The sequence below is a fragment of the Poecilia formosa genome, unplaced genomic scaffold (assembly GCF_000485575.1).
Source record: "Poecilia formosa unplaced genomic scaffold, Poecilia_formosa-5.1.2 Scaffold32, whole genome shotgun sequence".
Classification (NCBI taxonomy): Eukaryota; Metazoa; Chordata; class Actinopteri; order Cyprinodontiformes; family Poeciliidae; genus Poecilia; species Poecilia formosa.
Window position 1 is genome coordinate 2,698,741 of NW_006799971.1, and position 22,251 is coordinate 2,720,991.

The 22,251-nt window shown below is 39.2% G+C and overlaps 1 long non-coding RNA gene across 1 annotated transcript in view; it reads left to right on the plus strand.

The window, feature by feature from the left end:
• Nucleotides 1-5,146, plus strand: part of LOC107835950 (uncharacterized) — a 46,583-nt gene extending 41,437 nt beyond the window's left edge. The window contains exon 2 of the long non-coding RNA XR_001661794.1: nucleotides 4,878-5,146. This is a non-coding gene — a long non-coding RNA (uncharacterized LOC107835950). The remainder of the gene's footprint in view (nucleotides 1-4,877) is intronic.
• The last annotated feature ends 17,105 nt before the right edge of the window (nucleotides 5,147-22,251 follow it).

A 22,251-nucleotide genomic window follows, 5' to 3' on the forward strand; every position in this document is an offset into this window, starting at 1 on the left:
ACCCCCAAATTATCCCAGTAGTCTGACAGATTCCATCTCAGTAAGTTACCAACTTTGGGCAGGACCAAAATACATGAGAATGATTGGCGTTCCGATGTCCAAATTGTCTCCAACATTGCTGTTCTTCTCCTCTATGTCTATTAGTAATTTGCGGTGTAATAAAGTATTTAATTAAGCACTTCCATCCAAATTCCCTCCATCTTTTAGAACTGATAGACGTCTGTTGTGCCACACACATAGAAAGCCAAGCATCCTCTGTAATTTTTACTCCCATTTAAACTTAACATCTTTTAATACAAAAACACAGTGGACTGCCTCGGCACCCCGACCACCTGGTTTAGCAAGTTTTCTGGGGAAAACCCTGTTAATCGTATGTGTTAATGCCTTAATATATATATACTATGCTTGAGACATAGGACACAGTGTGTTGGTGACATTCTTGTAAAAGTCACCTCTAAACAAATCCAAATCATTTCAGTTTCAAACACTGTAAATATTAGCCAGTTATAATACAACCCAACCAAACTTGTTCCCATCATTCATCTGTATAATCCATATCGATGCTTTCTACCTGTGCTGCACCTTGATCCTGGTGAGTCCGTCTCCAAAGGTCATAGGTGAGAAACCGCGGCTGTAGGCGGCAAAGCACACTCATTATTTTCCATCTTGTTTTAATATGTGACATTGCTTCATGATGTTGCTGGAAAAGACTAAAGCAACATTTCATTTGGCTGTCTGTGATAGCTGTCAGGTATTTTAGTGGACAAGTCCAGACCACTGAAGACATCCTCCTCCAGCCACTCCTCCTCTCCCATTAGGCTGTAAGTGAAGGCGGAAGTTTGTCCGATGTGCGTGCGTGCGTGGATGTTGTGTTGATGTGCGTGTGCGTGTGTGTGTGTGTGTGTTTCTGCTGTGTGGGATATCACTTCAGCTGTATTGGGGTCAGGTTGGGAAATATAGAAGCTTCCAGGCACTCAACACATAATTGAAAATCTATTTCGCTCAAAGTGAGAAGAGGGAGCGAAAGAGTGGAGAACAAATGAAAGAAGGAAGCAAGACGAGAGGAGGGGAAGGTGGCGGAGGACGACGAGGAGGGGGAGGAGGAGGAGGAGGAAGAGACAAAAAAAAAGATAATAGGGAGGAAGGCTGGAAACGGAGAATGAGAAAGATATTATTTTAAAAGGCGGAGTGTGAGACAGTGGAGGAAGTAGGTGGAGGTGAGGGAAGGACAAAATCACTTCTTCTTTGCCACGCTAAGTGGATAAAAAAGTGAGGAAGATGGCTGAGAGCAGTTCATTTTTCCATCCAGGTAGAGTCGTCCTCCCTGGTTTTATCCAGTCCCTTCTGATCCGTCACAGTTTGTGATCTTTACCGGTAACACGTGAACCCCCGTTTTCAAACGCCTCATTACAATTTGGAATGAAGCTGTCACTTTTAGACGGCATTCACGGAGAGGAAAAACAACTGTTGAAAGTCGCATCAGGAGCTATTTAAAATTAGCATTTTTATTGGCACAAATACAGAAACAGAGGCATCGTCACACACACGGCGAAATGATACATTTTGAATATGGCTCCTGCTAACAGTGATCAACGTGTCTGTTAGCAACTTTTCAGCGCTCCACCTTCACCTGGCGACCAAAGTAAATATGGCCTGCTGGAAGAAAATTCCAGCCACTTAGAAATAACCTGTTCATTCTGAGATCTGCATGTGATCCTTATCATCACCTTCCTAAAATAAAAGCTTAAGTCATTTTTTTGCCAAAAGTGATCAAATAATTCAGTTGCACATTTAATTTTGGATACATCTATACAAGTAATTAATTTATTAGCTTTTTCCTGATGCTTCTGTCTAGATGGTTTTTTTTAAAGGTATGTAAAATCAACTCTTTTGAGCTTTACATCATGTTATGATGTTTTTTAATCAAAAACAGGAGTGTTGCTTTGATTCTTTCATGCATGTTTCAGAAATCCTGTAATCTCCATGGCAACCATTCAGATGTGCAAAACTCCTGGGTGGACCTAGCGCCATTTGCTACTTCTCTAAGCAGTGGCGGTGAAAAAGTTATTACAGGGTTAATTGTGGGAGAATTTCTTAAAGAGACAGAGGCCTGCCTAATTTCAAGTTGAATTTCTCTTATTTGTCATATTTGATATACAAGTCATTTTTTTGGAACTACTGAAGTTAAAATGGTTACTTGATTGTGCTGTAAATTGGAACTATGTGATTGGAAAAAAACATAATGCTGCCCCTTTAAATAAATATCAAAATCTCAGTTTCATTTGCAATATTTCCATCAAATTGTCATGTGAATTTTCTAACTTTTAAAATGCAAATGCAAAAACAACTTTGCTCTGAGTGGGAGGAGTGGACTTCTGCCTCTGGTGAAGCACAGACCCACCAGTTGATGGGACATTTCGCTACGTCAAAATATATTCGGCTAATGTGTGTCCATCTCCCATTGAGTGCATTAACTCTATTCTGAAGCTTTTTCTGAAACTATTTCAAGCGAGAGTAAAAGTTTCTTTGTGAGGATGTTATTCCAAAAATTACCGTTTCCGTCAACATTTTCTAAATGCAATATTTCAAAATTTGCGTAATGACAACATTGATAAAAACATGGCTACTGCCAGCCAGTACTAACATTATTTTTTCATCATTATTTTGTTGCTTTTCTCATTGGGACTCATTTATCCGTTTATTGTAAACCACAAACATTTGTTTAAATCCTCCGTAGATTCTTAGTCTTTCCTTAATAACTCCTTAATGCTGACCTTGCCAATAGTTCATTCACAGCTCCGCGATCATATGTTAAATATATTTACTCAATAAAACCTATATAAAGATAATATAAAATGTTTGAAATTACAGATAATTTTTTTTGTTCCTTTCTTCACGTCTGTATGTGTGTGATAGATGGGAATGTGTGAACAAGCGTGTGTGTGTGTGTGTGTGTGTGTGTGTGTGTGTGTGTGTGTGTGTGTGTGTGCCTGTGCCTGAGGCATCTTCATCTCATCAGTAGAAATCTATTCTGCTCAGACTCATCCAATAAGGTTCGTAATGATACTCCAGTCTAATATTGGGACTGTCCAAATTGAACACATTTAAACTTTAATGCAAGTCAAGTCCTGGGGAGAATGTAATCTGCTCCACTCAGTGTGTGGATGTGCGTGTGTGTGTGTGTGCATGCGTGCGTGCGTGCGTGTGTGTGTGTTTTAAAGGTTGGGAACCCAGGCACATTTGTTTCTGTGCTTATAGTAGCACTTGGGTTAGCTTCCTCTGTCGCTGCACTAATGAATTTAAATATGTTGAATTACTTTAAAGGGGATGGAGCGGTGAGATGAGAATTAGTGTCAGGTGTTGTGAGGAGGTCGTCGTCTGAGCGGTTACAGCGACATAGAATCCAGTAGAGATGAGTTTTGCACAAACCCCCCCCCACAAACGTTTTGTAGTTTTGGTGCTTCTTCTCAAATTTAATCTTAAATTAATCCAAAAAGGCTGTGTAACTGGGTATCAATGAAAAAGAAAACATCATGTGACTCAAAATCGATTTTATATATAAAACACCAAAAAAAAGTTTATTTTTTACAAAGTTTTGTACAGTGCTAAAATGGATCAAAGCAAGACACACAAAACAACAATAGAACAAAAACCAATAAAGGCAGAATAAAACATTATATAAATATTTTGATCAATCAAGTATCTATGCTGCCTTCACTTGTTAAAAAAAGCTATATATCAAGACTTAAAAGAATATTACTTTGTAATTTGAGTCCTTAAAATTGGGCATCTACTCTTTAAAAACTCTTTTTTTCTGAAACCCCGCCTTCAGGAAGTCATCACAACATGGCTTCTCTACTAATCCTTTAACAATCTTATTACCAGCGTTGCATTGAGAAGTAGCTCATTTAATGAGCTCAGCTGATGTTCGGTTGCACCAGATGTTTGCTAATTGCTGCTGGCTAGTCTGAAGGAGCTGAGCCCCCACTCAGCTCCTCAAAGAGCGATCCCCCCTGATCGCTCTTTGAGGCAGAATTATGTAAACTGCAGCTCTGAGGAAGAGCTTTGTCCTCGAAGGTGGAGCTAGGTTCATCCGGGAATCTTGCACAGCCCAGTAGTTGCCATGGAGATCAAAAGATTTCTCAAATATGCATGAAAGAATCAAAGCAACACTTGTTGCAACATGACGTAAAGTTCAAAAGGTTAATTAAAAACGAATTACAATTAAATAAATTGCTGTTATATTCAGCATCATTTGTTTCTGAGTCTCTTTTTTGAATTGGATCTCGTTGACATTTTGCTGGATGTACAACTGGACACTTTAAAACATGCATTACAACACATAAAGTTCTGTCAAGAGGAATGGGCCAATATGCCGGCAAGCTGTTGTGAGAAATTTGCGGAAGGAGATTCAAAATGTTTGACCCAAGTCATACACTTTAAAAGACAAGTTTCCCTGATATTGACCAAATGTGCACAAAAATCTCAAAACAATTGTAGAAATGCAAAATCTGGAATTAAGAAAATGCAAATGATTTTGGGAATTCTAACTAACCTGAAACAAGAGAAGCTTGGTCTCATTTAACTTCAGACAGAAACAAAATGTGCTTGTCCTTTTATTTGCTTCATGTAAATATTTGGTTTTAACTGTGAATAGTAATGACTTTATCACTTTATATTTAACTATATTTGTATGCATTGTCAAAAGAATATGAACCTCTCCTTTAAAAAAATCAAAGGTTTTATTAAATTACACTTAGCTATAAAATTCTAGGTTTCATAAATTTGTCAGAAACAGGCTGCTTGAATGGGGGACAGTGTTCTCCCACTTGTCCGTGAAGAATTCTCTTCCTCCTTTATTTCCTCTTCCTTCCCAGGATGTCGGGGTCAGATCAAAGGGATGGCAGCGACTTCTGACCGCCTGACCTCCGTTTACCGGCTTTTTACGAGCTAACAGGGTGAGGATCCATTAGCCACCTCAGCAACAATAACAAAAACAAAGATGGAGAAACCAGAGCCAAAGGTGAAGGAAATAACAGCTATCATCAGAGTAGAGTTCTGATAGGTGACAACTGATGCACTAAACAATAATTGTGTATTTAAAAAAAATGAATAAATAAATAAAGCGTCGATTGAGATTTGTAACAAAGCATTAATACTTTCATACATGTTTTTCAGATTGAATTCAGATCCTTGTTTTCACAACTAATGAAAATGATCGGGTAAACCGAGCGTTCCCAGAGTGCTGCTTACTGCTGTGCGAAGTGCATAAACGGGGCTAACCTGCATTTTAAAGCGGCCCTCGGCAACTGCTCCCCTCTTCCCTCTCCCCTTTTTTTTTTTTTTTGTCTTTCTCACAATGAGTAACTTATCTAAACCATCTCCTCTCCAGCACTCGACTTCAACCGCCTATTTATCCACTCTGGAGCGCGCCGCAGCCGCTTGTTAGTATTCCGGTACACACCTCAACAAAGCCATTATCATAAAAAACACACACATTCACATGCAGATGTATGGCTCTTAGCCTCTTAGCTCTGCAAGCTAATGGTGCCAGCCACTTAATTAAGGTCACTTATGGACAAACTGTTAGCACGGGCGCTAATAAGTATTGCCCAGACAATGGGAGTGGAAGTGTGTTGCGTGTGCTTTTGTGTGCGGTAATGATATTGCTGTAAAGCCTGACCTGCAAGTCTCCATTACCTCCAGCTTATTGAGTGGTTTGTTTTGCAGAGTGGCTCTCTGAATTGGGTATCATTGAAGGTTTTTTTCCCTCCCCCCCTGCTGGACGGACTGCTGGACACTTCAAAACATGCATCACAATACTTTTTTATTTTGGGGATGAGTTGTGTCTGTATGTGTGGTCGAGTTAAGAGGCATCCAGAAAAAAAGAAGAAAAAAAAAAAGAAGAAGTGTTTGCCGTTTTCTCATTTTAACCCACGTGGAAACCAAATATCCGGGACTTCTTTAATTTACGGCCGCAGTCCTTTGCTGTCCATCCTCCCTTTCCGGAGCCTCTCCTCAAGTTGCCTCATCTAAAAACAATTAGTTCTCCGACGCAGACTGACCAGCCTGTCAGGTCGTTAGGTGTGTATCTTGACTGTTTTGTGTGCTGACATGCACTGTGTGTTAGGTGATGTCCCTCTGGAGGAGGGTAACATTACCCCCTCCCGCGCGTCCCAAACATCACCGCACAAGACGCTTCCGAAGTCTTCCTGACCTTTCACCTTCAGCAGGGAGGATGAGAGGAAGCTGAGAAGAGGAGGGGCACCACCCTGCAGACATGGCAACCCGGCACAGATCACAGGAAAACGTTTTGAGCCAAGTTAATACATTAGATCTGGTCTGATGGTTCACTGTAAAACTGTGGTTATAGCAGTGGAACGTAGCAACTGAGCACAAATAACACATTTTATTAAAAGAGAAATTGTCCCAGAAATGATTGTGATAAACAATAATATTGTCAATTTGAGACCATTTTCAACTCGTATAATAATGATAATAATTTTAATAATAATGGCTTATTAATTCAAGTATACCCACTCAAAGGTAAAAAGAAACTTTAATTTGTAAAGAACATTTAACACTGGAACTGGAAAACATTTTAAATATCCAAAATAGGTGTGGGCATGTACCATATCATTTATCGTGAAGATTTCTTACTGTGATAAGAAATTTTATTTATTGTTGTCTTGATAAATTTGCATCAATGTTAAAAAACAAAGCTGATGTTATTGGTGATATTGGTGCCGGAAAAATATCATGATAGAATTCAAAGTCCATATCGTTTACCTCCAGTTCAGAATAAACAAATGAAACAACCACTACAACAACAATTAAAACGGATTATGACGTCTCTGTAATCAAAATTGGATTTCGAAAAAATAAAAAAAATTCAGCTTAGCCACAGAAAACAGGAAAAAGGGGCAGGCAATTCAAACCAACTACTTGGGTGTCAAATGTTTGCAACGTTTCTCAAAATGGTCACTTTTCAACTATATTAAAAGAAAGTCTCTTTATTCCTATTGAAAAATTCAATTATTTCAATTCGTGGAAATCATTATATAGATTAATTTCACACAGACTGATGTTTTCAAGCCTTTACTTCTGTTCTCTAGGATGATTTTTCAGATTACAGCTGATGAAAACATGACAGATCAATAAAACAGTAATGTGGGTTCAATAAAATGTGTGTTTAACATCTACTTAAAGGTTGTTACTTTTGAAAGGTACTTTTAATCTGTCAAGCCTTTTTCACACACATTTTTTAAATTTATTGGATATGACCATACACAGAAAAACACAATAAAAGAACTGAACTGTACCTGAATTCACATTGGCAGCTTTCAGATTTTTGGCCTTTAAAAACATTCTAGCTAACATAACCTAACCCTTGTGTTGGATTCCTTTGTTAAATGGCACCTTTGCATATATAACACAGAAATACAGAAAATCTTATTGTATAACGACTATAAAAGGAATAATAATAAATGCAACAGGCTTCCATTCATTTGTTTAGCACACATTCACAGTGAGGCAGTGGCCAATCCGTCCCCAGGTAAAAGCAGTTGATTATGTCCTCACTGGGACTCCAAAGAAGAATTATTTCTTCCCCTTTTCTTCACTCACTTCCACCACAAACCATCCGTCTTCCATCCCTGCTGCCACCGACTCTTACCTTCCGTCTTCCTCTCTCATCCAGCCAAACGTGTAGACTTCACCTGTTCTCTTTATTTCCATATGTTTTCTTTCTCTTAATCCTTCGTAAATTTCCCCTTCGTTCGTAATTTCCTATTGCAGATTTGCTATGTAAACAGACATGAACTTGGTTCTCACAATCAAGGAACCCAAAGTTCAGAGGTCAGATAAATAGTTGTCAGCAGGGCCCCGTCTCAGGAGAAAGAACTCAAGTTTGTTTTTAGATGCGAAACTCAAAACTCCAGGTGAAATTAGTGTCCTGTTCAGACGAGAGCCTGAACAGGCCACTGTTCAGGCTCTCGTCTGGGATAATCGTGCTGGATTATCCCAGAGGTACACATCTGTTTATTACACTGTGCATATTCAAATAGGTACCATTTTCCCACATGTTGAGATTTTATCATATAGCAGAAATGAGTTCCATTGCTGGGTTTTTAATATTGGATGCAAAAACGTAATGATGGAATAAGGAGTAAATGTCATGTTGTGTGGGGCAATTTTAAAGGGTTAGTATTATGTATTTTGAGATTTACATCATTTTATAATGTTATTTTCTCATCAAAAACATACCTGGAGTGTTGCCTGGATTCTTTCAATTCAAATCCATCCAGCTGTGTAAAGCGCCTGGGTGGACCCAGCCCCGCCTTTGAGGACGAAGCTCCTCCTCAGAACTGCAGTTTCCCAGGTTCCGCCTCACAGAGCAGCTCTCCCACTCAACTCCTTCAGATTAGCCAGCAGCAATTAGCAAACACCTGGCAGAACTGATCATTAGAGCTAATGACCTCCTATAATGGGGTCAGCTCTGACCTCATTATATGAGCTACTTCTCAGTGAAACATTGGCAAAAATGTTGTTAAAGGGTTAATAGGGTTAATAGAGTAGTAAATGTGGAGTGTTGCCTTGATTCTTTCAATTCAAATCCATCCAGCTGTGTAAAACGCCTGGGTGGACCCAGCACACCCAGGCGTCACACACAGTTGCGATGACTTCCTGAAGGTGGAGTTTAGACAGATGCCCAATTTCAAGGCGTTGAACTAGGTAGCCAAATTTCTTTTAAATCATATTTGACATAAACAGCATTTTTATAACAGCCGACGTTAAAATAGTAACTTGATCGTGCTATAAAATTACCTTATGAGCCTGGAAAACTTACAATACTAAAGCTGAAAAAGTCCTTTGGGTGACAGCTGAATCGCCTTACTATAACCTGGAACATCTACACCAACACAGTGTGTAAAATGTGTTTCTCTTATGAGCAAACCCACATGATTAATACAGCTTAACGTGGCTTATTAAGTTCCAGTTAGCGCTCCAGGAGAGTGATATCTGAGCTTTTATCGCAATCACAGAGTATAAAACAATCTGCTTGCCTCTTTCCAGAATCCATATGAAATGGATACGAAAACACAAAACCAATCGTGAGACTGAGAACAAGGGACTGAAATCGAGGCTGGAGAAAGATCCTTAAAAGAGGGTTGAGGGGAAAAGGAGAAGATTGGTGGAAGGATAGAAAAAATGGATTAGGGATGTGTGCATGATTGGCAGAAGTAGTTTGCATATGCTGCATAATGTATGTTTCTGCATAATGTATGTTTGATGCGTTTCAGTTTACCACAATCACAGAGCTGAGAGATGTTTGAATTTATTTTGTCAGTGTTTTGCTCCTGCGACGTGTCATTCACAATGTCTGTGAAAGAAAAAGGCTTTTTACGTGTGCGTGAGTGTGTGTGTGTGTGTGTGCAAACCTCTTTACATGTGATAATGACAGCTGTAATTCCTGTCTGATATACTCCACGCTCTGGGACTTACCGGTTACATGTTTTCTGGCAGTTTGCGTGTGAACGTTGTGCGTTTGTGTACACGCACCTGATATAGCGCAGGCAGAACAGACACACACCGCAAGCTCTTTGTGCGAACACGAGAGCGAATCAGAGACTGATAATCTCAAACGTGTGTGTGTGTGTGTGTGTGTGTGTGTGTGTGTGTGTGTGTGTGTGTATGTGTATGAAGGGACGTGCTGTGTGACGTGCTGTCTATGACAGGTGTTTGGGATGAGATCGCCAATTATCACACTTTAATACCTTTTTTCCCTTTTCCCACATAAACACACACCTCGACTCGGAGTGGTGCGGCAAACTATGTGCAAATTTAGTTAAAAAAGGAGAACCTGTGAGGTATTTGTATTTTTGTGTGACTCTTGATAACTTTTGTAAACTTTTTGTAATTTTTCTCAGGCAAACTGTCATTTAAACATTTTTTTAGGTTAAAAATATATGCTAATAAGATATGGACAACTCTGTATGACTCTTGGATTCAAATAGGTATATGTGGACCAATAAGGGCTCAGTAACATTCCAGCTTTAAAAGGGAAGTATTATGTAAAACGGACTTTGAGCGTCACATCATGTTATAATGTTATTCCCTCATCGAAAACATACCTGGAGTGTTGCTTTGATTCTTTCCTGCATGTTTGAGAGATCATTTAATCACCGTTCAACTGTTCAAAATGCTTGGGTGGACCTAGCTCTGCCTTCAGGGTCGAAGCTCTTCCTCAGAGTTGCAGTTTCCAAGCTTCCTCTCAGAATAGCTCTCCCCTACTTAGCTCCTTCAGACTAGCCAGCACTAATTAGCAGACACCTGGTAAAACTGACCAACTGCTGAGCTCTTTATACGAGCCCCATTTCAGAATAATGTTGGTAAACCCTTTTTTTAAAAGGTTAATAGAGCAACAATGTTGTGATGACTTCCTGAAGGCGGAGTTTCAGAAAGAGCAGGAGTTTTTAAAAGACACAGGCTCAATTCAAGGCTTTATAACAAAGTAAATTTTTTTGTGATATTTAATAGACATAACACTTTTAACAACTGAACAGTTACTTGATTGACCAAAATCTTTTTAGTCTTTGCAGAATTTATTCTGCCGTTGTTTGTTCTACATTGTTATCCTATTTGTTGTTGTTGGTGTGTCTTTTTTAGAAAGAGACAGGTCCAGTTTCACAGCATTAAATTACAAAGGGGAAATTTTTAAGGTTACTATCTGATTATGAGTAAAGCCATTCTTGTGCAATGCATGTGCTCATGGGAAAGTCTTCTGAAGCTGTTTCTCTGGCCCTGGTATTACAATAAAGTTATCGACTTGTTTTACTCATAATCATATAGTAGCCTTAAAATTGTCCACTGCAGTTGGTTGAGCAGAAAATTGGAGGGCTTGAGGGCCTCAAGTCTTCAGACAGAGTCAAACATCCACCAGCCAATGTTTTGTAGTCAAAAACGGTCCAGGGTCTCAGGTAAGGAAAATCCAAAATACACTAGACTGGAAACGGAGTCAAATGCCAGCAAGAACTAGACAAAAACAGCAGTCGGAAGCAGGCAGGCTCAAAAACCAGAAACTCCTTGAACATGAATCAGGCCTTGAAGGCATCAGTCATTGAGTAGGTATGTGATGAGCAGCTGTTAAAATGGGGAGCAGCACAGCACAGGTGAGGATAATGAGCAATCAGCTAGAGAGGGAGAGAGAGTAACTGAACTGAAATCATGACAACTGCCCCTTTAAATTAAATTCAGTAGCCAAATTAGAGTTACAGTCGCATAGCTACGACAACAGGTTTTCTGAGCTGATTTATTTGTATAATTTGAAAATAATGTTTCTGGGACAGTCATGTCATATGAAGGACTTTGGTTCTGGTCTGTCACTTTGGTTTTGAGTTCTTTGTTCAATGTCGGAAATGTTTCCATTGCAATTTTGCGAAATAAACCAATTTCAATAAAGCCAAAGAAAAACACCTCTTTCTACCGCCAAAACTTTTAAAAATTTTATCCAAACATGACAAAATTGCAGTGTTTTCATCAAGCAAATTTATTTTCATGATTACAATTTGTGCAACTTTAAGGTCAACAGAAATGCAGCTATGGACTTACGTGTAATCATTTTGAGGGTGGAAATTAAGGGGTTAAAGTGAAATAATCCAAAATCTTGTTGACGCTGCAGTTCACTGAGTGGATCCTGTGAATCTGAACATTAAATCTTTCTGTGTATGCTAACACGTCGGCAGTTTATTTTTACATCTCTTTTATTTCTTCCAGTTTTTTTCTTCATGGAAAATGTGTCCCTGTGTGTGATGAGTGAACCGAGTGTGTGAGTTTTGGCTGGCTGACCATCACAGCCTGACGAGCTGCATGTGATCCATGCTGCTCCATATCGTCTGTTTACATTCAGACCGGTGCAGCGTGCCACTGTGTGCACTGCTGGTCAGGTTTTCATGTATACCTTCTGTGACCCGTACTGTTTTTTTGTTTCTTTAGAAAAAGAGGGGAAGGCGAACGGAGAATTGAGCCTCAGTTTGGGGCTCCGCTGGCGGGGTGGCCTGCTGTCCCACAGGGCCGTGGCTCCGTGTCTGACCCACAGGAAGTTACAGATCTGTGGAAATGCACCATCCATAAAGGAGAGGATTGTGTTCACTTATGTGTGTGAAGGTTTTTACTTGGATGAAGCTGATTTCCCCCGAAAATCTAGTTATTAATCAATAACAATAAAAGTTTTGGATGGATAAGAAAGATTCTTAAGCAAAAATCTACTAAAACAAAATCTACTAGGGACAAAAATGTATTCTTTGAAAATGTATTTAAAAATATTTTTTATTCACCACTGTTAAAGTCATGAATACTCAAACTCAAGTTTTAATCTCTCTTTCTTCTTTATAAACGTGGGTGTTTTCATACTAGTTTATAAACTAAAAAAATCTAATTGGTTCTTCTCCCATCACTCCTTAGTGAGGTCCATTTATGTAAATCTGAATACAGCACCAGGGTGTGGATCAAAGCAGCCTTACCAACACCGTTTGGAAGAGGTGGTCTTGGATTGGTTTCAAATGAACTCGAGTGGTTCGTTTATGGTGCAAATGTAATCCAGCCTTTCTACTTTCCGTGATGTTGAGGGGATCTGTTTTAGTGGTGCTGTTGGGTTTGTCAGGGCGTGATTGCCAAGTTTAGCTGGAGCTGTTTGCAGCGGAGTGAATGAAGATCAGTGTCTCTAAATCCGAGGCCATTGTCCTGAGTCAGAAAAGGTTAGAGTGCCTTCTTCGGGTCAAGGGAAGAGTTCTTGCCCCAAGTGTTGAGGGGATCTCCATTTTAACCTTAGGTTAAAATGGAGCAGTAGATTGGTTGGTGTGGCATTTTCTGTGAAGCGGGCACTGTACCAATCTGTCATGGTGAAGAGAGAGCTGAGTCAATAGGCAAAACTCTCAATTTATCAGTCAATCTATGTTCCTACCCTCATCTATGGTCTTTAGCTTTGGGTTGTGACCAAAAGAACAGGTGCCCTCAGAGTGTCTAGGACCTTAGAGATAGGGTGGGAAGCGTGATCATCCGGGAGGGTCTCAGAATAGAGTTGCTGCTCCTCCACATCAAGAGCAGCCAGTTGAGGTGGCTCGGGTATCTAGAGAGGATGCCTACTAGACCTCTGGTGAGGTGTCCTGGGCACATCTCACCAGGAAGAGACCTAGAGGAAAACTCAGGACACGGTGGAGGGTCTATGTTTCTCGGCAGGCCTCTTCTCCTGGAAGAGCTGACCCAAGTGGCTGGAGAGAGGGAAAGGACGTCTGGTCCTTTCCCTCTCTGGTGCCTCCACAACCCAAAGCCCGCATTGCCTTGATTCTTTCATGCATTTTTGAGAAATCCTTTAATCTCCCGTGGGAACCATTCAGCTATGCACAATGCCTGAATGGGCCTAGCTCCGCCTTTGACACAAAGCTCCTCCTCTGAGCTGTAGTTTCCGCCTCACAGAGCAGCCTTTCCCACTCAGCACCTTCAAACTGGCTAGCACCAATTAGCAAACATCTGGTGGAATTGCACATCTCTTGAGCTCATTATAGGAGCAACCTCTCAGTGAAGCGCTGGTAGAAATGTTGCTAAAGGGTTAAGAGGAGTAATCTTATGATGACTTCCTGGAGGCGGAGTTTCAGAAAGAACAGGAGTTTTTAAAGAGACCGAGGCCCAATTTCAAGGCAATAAACTATGAAGTCAAGCTACTTTTAATTCATATTTGACATGTACAACATTTTTATAACTACTGAAGGTAACATAGTTACTTGATTGTGCTATAAGATGACACTATGTGCCTGGAAAACACAATACTGCCCCTTTAACACTGGACAGAGTTGAAGAGTAGCTTAGCACAAGTCCACCTACTCATACAGCGAGTTTTAATTGTGACTTGAATGATTTATTGAGATATGTATAAGAGTTGATAATGAATTCTCATTTTGATTTTTCTGGAAGGGAGACATTTTTTTCAAAGCACAAATGGAAATCCAAAACGAGACACACCTGCAGTCGTCGTGTTCATAAGTCAGCCTGGAGACTTTACCGTACGCTACCTTGGATTGTTCAAATCCTCTTGGGCATTGTAATCCACAGTTCTGTGTGTGTTTACATGTTTGGGTTTATATCGGCGGGTACATGTATGTTTGTGGGCGAGAGTCGGTGTGTGAATAGTCCCTCGGTGGCTGTACAGACGCCTGTTCTGGCGATAGCATTGTTTCCGTGTCCAAAGACCTGCCGGCTGCCCTATTTCACCACGTCTTTATCATGCTAATACGGCGAGCGCAGGAACCAGGGAGGAGAAGGAAGGGAGCGGCGGCGTTAGTTTAACAAACAGAGAAGGGGTAATCTTTTCCCCTCCTCTCTCCATCCTCGTCTCTGTCTTCTCACTACCTCTCCATCCCCTTCCACTTCCTTTTCTTCTCGTCCCCCGCACCCTCTTCATCTGCCTCTTTCTTATCTCCCCCCACCCCCCTTACTACTTTGATAATCCCTCAGAACATTGTCTCCATAATTACACACAACAATGATTCCCATCCTTGCAAGAGAAATGTGCACTGTGCTTGGAGAATATTTCAAAGATGAAAACCGGTCTATGAATTAATAACTTGGGTTTTTCATATTGGGTTGCTACGATTTCCGTGTGTGTGAGTGTGTGTTTGAAGGGGGAGAGGGGGGGAGCGCACAGAACCCAGTGTTGTTTTAACATGACTGTTACATTATGCATGCTGACAGCCCTGCCTGTCCCCATTACAGGCCCATCTTGTTTCCCCATTATATCTGCTTTCTCTGTTAATAGAGCTCTTTGTGTGGCACTTCCCTTTATACTGGGGGTTGGTGGTGGTGGTGGTGTGTGTGTGTGTGTGTGTGTGTGTGTGTGTGGGGTGTTACAACAAAAAGGTCAGTGCTGAAACAACCTGCCACACTGCTGTGGCTCACGCTAGAGCCCAGAATGACAAGGACTGCACAAGTCCTCTCATTACGGCGCTACTTTTTGGATGTGGAATGTTTTTGGAAGTTCGTTTCTTCTTTTTTTTTTTGTTGTGCCATTTGCAAATTTTGCACTTCTTTCCTTCTGACCCTCAAACTCCAGCTTGGCTAATGGATGTTTTGATCTTGCTTTCCTTTCTAAAAAGAGTGTTGTGGTACAAGAGTGTCTTGTCCTTCTTGACAAGAAAATAGCTGCATTTTCATTAACTGTAGAATCATGCTAACTGAAATTACAAAAATAAATTTGGAATTCACGTTTTTTTAATAAAAAAGTTTAGAATGAGGTAGTTTTTCTTAAAAAAAAAATTAAATAGGTGTATTTAGCCTAACGGCAATGGGAAACAGCTGAATGTTACTACTGGAGAAAAAGGTGAAGAAGACGACAGGAAAAGTGGTATGCGTGGCATGTTTTGTAGCAAATTACTGTGTGAACAAGCTTATTCTCGTATAATGTTCAACTTTTTCTCTTTAATGGAAACACTGCAATTGCAAAATTGTGTTTTTTCAACATTAGCGGAAAAGCAGCAAAGTTTTGTGCACATTTGAAATGGAAACACATCTAACGACACAGTAGCCGCGTTTTTATTAATCATGAAATTACAAAAACAAACTTGCTTAATGGAAACACACCAAAAAAACATGTTTTTCAATAATGAAAAACAAGGTGAGTTTTTTTTTTTTTTTACTGAAATAGATGTATTTCACAAAACTGCAATGGAGACACTTTTTTGCATCACACAAGTCACATGATCAACAACCGGATGTTACTACTGACCAAAACATCAAAGAAGACGACAAAAAGTAGTGGAAGGATGATGGTTTGTTTTTTCAGACAATGTGCAGCCGGCTCCACCAGAGCTCCCACAGCGTGACTCAGCTCATAAAAAGTTGTCATTTAAACATGTTGAATCCATAACTTTTCTGTGAAATGGACGACTACAATTTCCCCAAAACGCCACATATGTAGGGCCTTGTTGCTCCAAAGCCTGAATAAGAAGCCGACGCCTCCTCTGATGGCTGATAGACGATGAGTACCAGCATCATGACTGAATTATGATTATATCTCATGTAACTGTTTGTATCCGTCGCTGCCTCAATTTTTAATGACTTATTGCATGAACCAGCTTATTCACGTGTGATTTTAGTTACATTTTTTATTTAATGGAAACACCACAATTGTTTCTTTTGGGGTTTGTTTTTATATTAGCAGCATATCGACAAAGACTTGCACACATTGATATTCCCACATATTTTATCCATATTTGTTCTGTGAGAGAACAAATATGATATATATTTGTATTATATATCATATAATACAAATTCATGCAAAGCATTATGGGATACAGAAAAAAGGTGGATATAAACTAATTTAGCATGCTAAATGGGAGAATATGTGATGTATGCTAACGATATATTTTACAACCCACAACCTGGCAATAGATCCGTTTAGTCAATTTATTCGTACCACTTGAAAAAGAATTCACAGTGGGTCAGACTCATAGCTGATAAGGCTATTTTTGAATTTTTGAGAATTAATCTTGACGATATTAAAGCAAACTTAACTGAAACAAATTATCAAAGAGCTTTTTTTTTTAAAGCCCAACAAAACTATTACACTTTTTTTCTTCCTTTCTCTTTAAAGTGAGTGCCCTCTACTCTGTTTACTACCAGAATGACATTGCTTTCATAATCACTGTATGACAAAAAGAACCGAACAGATTTTATTTGCTTCAGAGATGTAAACGTGTCTGATGTGAATATGAAAAATCCTCACCAAATCTAGATTATTGCTGTGGGAAACATTTTTTCAGTATTACTTCCAGCTTTATGTCCATTACTACAACTGAATGGCATGGAATACTCAACAAATACATTGAGACCTGCTATGTTTTGTTATGCTTTTCTCACAATGAGTGATATTAATGCTTATATGTGGTCTGATAAACAGTTTCTCCTGCTGTGAAAGTCCTTTGATTTTAAGTAGATTTAAAGTACATTTTGATAAGACTGGGGGAAACTAACACATAAAGTGTCAAGACTAAAAAGGATTCCCAAGAGATTCACAAATTAAATGTCATGTTTGTCGTTTTAAAGTTGGATGAGGCAAAATTTGCATTTTTTTTTGTTACTGACCATTTTTACTCCCCAGATAAAAACAACAAAAAAATAAGAGCGACTAAAACTGTAAAGGAGACTAGGAGTTCAGTTTAATAGCTTGGAAGGACATTAAGAGTTGAAAAAACATCTTATTAGACTTTCTTGGCGTTAACAGTTGAATCCAGCACTTGTCAGTGGAAGGAAATGTTGAAAATTGCGAATCAAGCCAGAACAAAAAAAGTATTTAGTGACAAAAAAGAAACACATGGTGCAAATCTTGTAGATCGACAACAGCGTACAAAAACACAGCAAAGTTGTGACATTAGACAAGAGACCATCCTGAAATTATTGGAAGTAAATTATAGATTGTGTGAAAAATTGGTGAATGAAAAAATATTGTGATTAATAATGGAGCTGGATGGTGGTGCAGGTGTTTGGTCAGTCACACGGTTGCTGCTCAACGTGCTAATGGCCTCTGCATTCATGTTAGTTAGCCATCAGGTGCTGTAACGAAGAAGCTGTAGTGTAGCTGAGTATGAGATAGGGTGTGAACTGCACTTACACAAGCATGATTGAAAGCACTAAGACCCTCCTCCTGGCTCTGATTGGTTTCCTCTAGTTAGCAATGTAAACACTGGGAAGAGCTCAAGGAAGAGGGAAAATTTAGGAAGAGGAGCTAGACTTTTTTTTCACAAATTATTTGTCTCTTATGACACTGTCACAAGTTGTAACAAAATAAAAAAACATACATTTTTGCAGCTTTAATTACACTTTTTTTGCGAATTTTTTTTTTTTTTACACATCTTTATTGAATATAGAAATACAATATGTGAAAGATGTGACGGAACCATTTAATCAGTCATTCGCTTACATTGCAAAGCCAAATACTGGCAATCTCCCAATGTTGCCAGTATAGGTCATTGGTCATCAGTAGTTCAGTTCTGAATGAAGCACCTACATGAATCTTTTCTTTTAGCACCAGTAATTTGCTTTCTTTTTATTTTTTATTTTATCCTCGTTTAGATTTTCCATCCACATCCTGTCACAGGAAGAGAAATGCATCACATGCAGCAGCGTGTCTCAGAGGGAGAGAAGCTACATTTGCATCAGATCCTTCAAGTGGTTTAACAAAGCTACGACTTAGAAATCCTCCGTCATCACAATCACTGCAGAATGACTTCATTATAATAAGCGCATGTCATTACGCTCCCGTCTTTACGTCTTTTTTCCCCTTTTCCCTGGTACCTTTTTGACCTCTACCACCCCGTCTTGCTCCTTCCACCCTTTCTGTCTCTCTCTCTCTCTCTCTCTCTCATCTGTGTCCACTCTGCCAGTGATCCGTGGATGGTAATGGCCATTCCTGCTGCTCCCACAGCACAGTCCATTACTACTAGAACACCCAGAGAGAAGGGGAAGAAAGGTAGACAAACAAAGAAATCAGAAGATGGACGCTCACAAAAAGAGAGAGAGAGAGAGAGAAAACGTTGGTTTTCAAAAAAGTTGAAACTGTGAAAATAACGGTGGAAGCATAGCGGATTGTGAAAGTTGAGGAATGGATGTGTGTGTGCGTGTGTGTGTGTGAGGGTACAGATGATTTCATGGTGCAGCTTAGCGAGGTCCAGGTAAGATATCTTGTTTCCTGTGACCTGCTCGTCTTGGGGTTTCCCACACTCATCACTTAACTCTATCGCAAAACACAAAACACAGAGATAGGCCACTTCCCGCCGCCAGCACCGACACGGACACCTTCACCGTTATGTCACGTGATCCACGGTCTCTCAAAGCCTCCTCGTCCATATTCTTACCACAGTATACATACAAGGTTTAAAGTCTTATTTTGTTTTCCCATTTTGTTTAATTCAGCTATTTTAAGAGTGGCTTTGCCAATTTTTAACATCTAAATATGGTTTAGTTTTTTTAGTTTTTATTAGTTGTAGTTTTTTTTTCGTACGTTGGTTAATTTTTCGTTATAGAATTCAAAAAGTCAAACTATTAAGATTTTGTGCACATTGACTGGGTATCAAATACTCAACAGAAGATAGCATTTCAAAAAAACATGTTCAATTGTTGCTGAACAACCAAACAATTCTGGCGTTTCCTCCAAACTTTTGTTGTCATCATTTTGCGCCGCCAAGATAAGTACAGAGTACAGCAATTTGCCAGCTCGGTAAAAACCAGACCGTTGTTCTACATTGTTTGCTTCGTTCTGAGGGTCTGGGCTCTCAGACATTGAGAAACGATTACTTCCTGGAGGTGTAGACTCTGTTCAAGTTTTACTTTGTTTACTTTTTTGCTAATGTTTGCCCGTGACGTATGCAGTGCGCCAGTTCGACAGTTTACCGGATATTTTTTGTGCCGTAAACAACCATCCTCCACTGCGAATAGAGAAGTGCTGATCCGAATGAGGCAGCTCTTAATTTTAATTCAACATTTAGAAGTGTTGCCAACACATACTGAACGTACTACACATACTATAAGTACATTTTAGTTTTACATACACACAATAAAGCTTAAGTTTTTTCCCCGTTAACTTCCATATTTATTCATTTCAGTTAAACAAAAATGTTTTCTCCATGTCAGTTTCAGTTCGTTTCAGTTAACTATAGTAACCTTGATTCTCACTGTCAGTGTGTGCATAACGCTTAATGCCATATTCATGCCGTGGCAGAAACTCGAGGGATGTGTGTCTTTCCCCGTAACTCACCGTGGGTTATGATAACAACCATTTCTCCTGTCAACAGCCTATAATGTCAGATTTACAGGGTTGCCCCCGATAACCAGCCGGGGCGGCGTGGCTGAGTGATTCTGCAGCATCTGTCAGAGCCGGAGTGGCCATCTATCACACAGTCATACATACACACACATCTAATGTGTTCCTTGCACAGATTTTCATTATAACAAGGGTTTGACGTCAGTGTAAATTAGCCTGGCACCCTGACCGAAACCATTCTGGGATTATAATAATCTGTCTTTTGTTTGAAACACTTAAAAAATATAAATCAATGACTGTTCGAAATGACCAGTTTCTCAACACTGCCTGAGGTAGTATATATATTTTTCATTTTAAAACACACTTTTAATTTGCGATGGTGAAAGTTTTATGTACAGAGATGAAAGAATGAAGATAAATTTTACCCTGGATCAGATTTTGTCAAATGTGTGAGTATATTTAATAATTTCTTTTTACAACTGATGCAAAAAAATTGGAAAAACATGCAGCATTTGTCTTTTCTGCCATATGAGGTGATTTCCTTTAAAAAGTCATTTTGAAAAAAACTGTTTATTAACCTTGTTTGATTTTTCACTTACCCTATTTACTGTTTGGGTTTTTTTTAACCAAAAAGACAACAAAGACAGAAGCAGTTGTTCAGTTGTTAATACATTTACAGCCTATTGTAAATTATTAGCTGATTCAGCAAATGTTGCTCCTCCTTTATGTCCAAATCTCTTCATGGTGCTTCTTTTACCACTATGACTGTTTGAAAGAGATCATAAAAAACTGCTATAAAAAATATCAAATAACACATTATACATGCGCTTAGAGTAATTCTACACATTTACACATATACGTGTGTTTTTATGAAAATTACACTCAGAAAATAGTGTTGAATTCTCAAAGACCAGTGCTGTTTGTAACAGAAAAATTTGGTGGTGAACAATTTAAGAAGTACACAATGTTTAACTTTGGATTCATCTGACAAGAACACCTTCCATATTTCATGTGTCCCTACCTGGCTGTGTTACTTCTGTTACACTGACATTACATCACACAGCTTGACGTCCCAAATTAGGTCACTGCTTAGGGCGGTTGGTTGTTGTAGATATTTTTTATGGGTATCAGGGTAAATGGGGCTGAATTCCTATGCAAGGACAAACTGTCATGTTGAGCAGTGCAACAGTTTTTCAGTTTTGTATTTATGAGCTTTTAGTGTTAATATTCTTGTACAACACTATGAAGTTTGTAGTTTAGTTACAATGTGACAAAATGTGAAAGAGTTCATGACTCCTGACTTTTTTTTGTTTTGTTTTGTTTTGTTTTTTTTGCAAGGCACGTTAGTTAAATAACTGAAATTTTGTTTGCCACATAAATTGCACCAAATTCTTACCTACTTTAAACTGAGATGAAATCTTATGAGGTGATTTCTGTTGAGCTGGATTTGATTTCTGATTCTTTCTTTCAAAAAACCTTTAAAACCATCTAGCTCTTTCATTTGTACACCACTTTCTACACATTGAAGCAACTTGGTTGATTTGTTGGCCTGATAAAAACCAACCACTTGTTCTACTTCGCCCAGAGAGCCTGGGCTCTTGGCTATTAAGAAACAATTGCTTCCTGGGGGTGTGGCCTCTGTTTTGAAGTTTACCCAATCGCTAATATTTATCTGTGATGTTGCTAGTTTGACAATAAAAAGCTTACCGAAAATTTCTTGTGTCATAAACAACCATCCTCCACTGCGAAAAGAGACGCGTCAAGCCAAACGAGGCAGCTGTTGATGTTAATTCAATATTTGAAGGTGACTGACACGGACCGAACAGCTTCGGTCACTTCCTCTGCCAGCATCGCTAAAAGTACCGACAGACTACAATTCTAAAACGGTGCAGAAAATCAAAGCTGTGTCATCATTCACAACTTCTGTTCTGTTCACTGCCTTGTCTGAACGAAAGCCTGCCGGGCTAATCCTAGTGAATGGGAAAATTAGTCCAAACTGAGTGACATTCGGTGCACTGATTTGCATTAACGGGGCACTACTATGTAAAATAAACTTTTTTGAGCTTTGCATCATGTTAGAATGTTATTCCTTCATCAAAAACATACCTGGAGTGTAGCCTTGATTCGTTCATGTGATATTGTGATGACTTCCTGAAGGCAGAGTTTCAGAAAGATCAGAGTTTATAAAGAGACAGCTCCATTTTCATGACATTAGATTAGGAAGTCAAATTTCTTTTTAGTAATATTTTATATGTACAGCACTTTTCTAACAACTGAAGTTAACATTACTTGATTATGCTATAAATGCACTATGTGGCAGGACAACACATAATAGTGTGTCCTGTTTACTTTGAAATGTGGGAAAAGAAGCAGTAAAATGTAACATTTGAATCAAGGTTTTAAATCTGAACTAATTCAAAATCCTACTGAATTGAGCTCAAAGT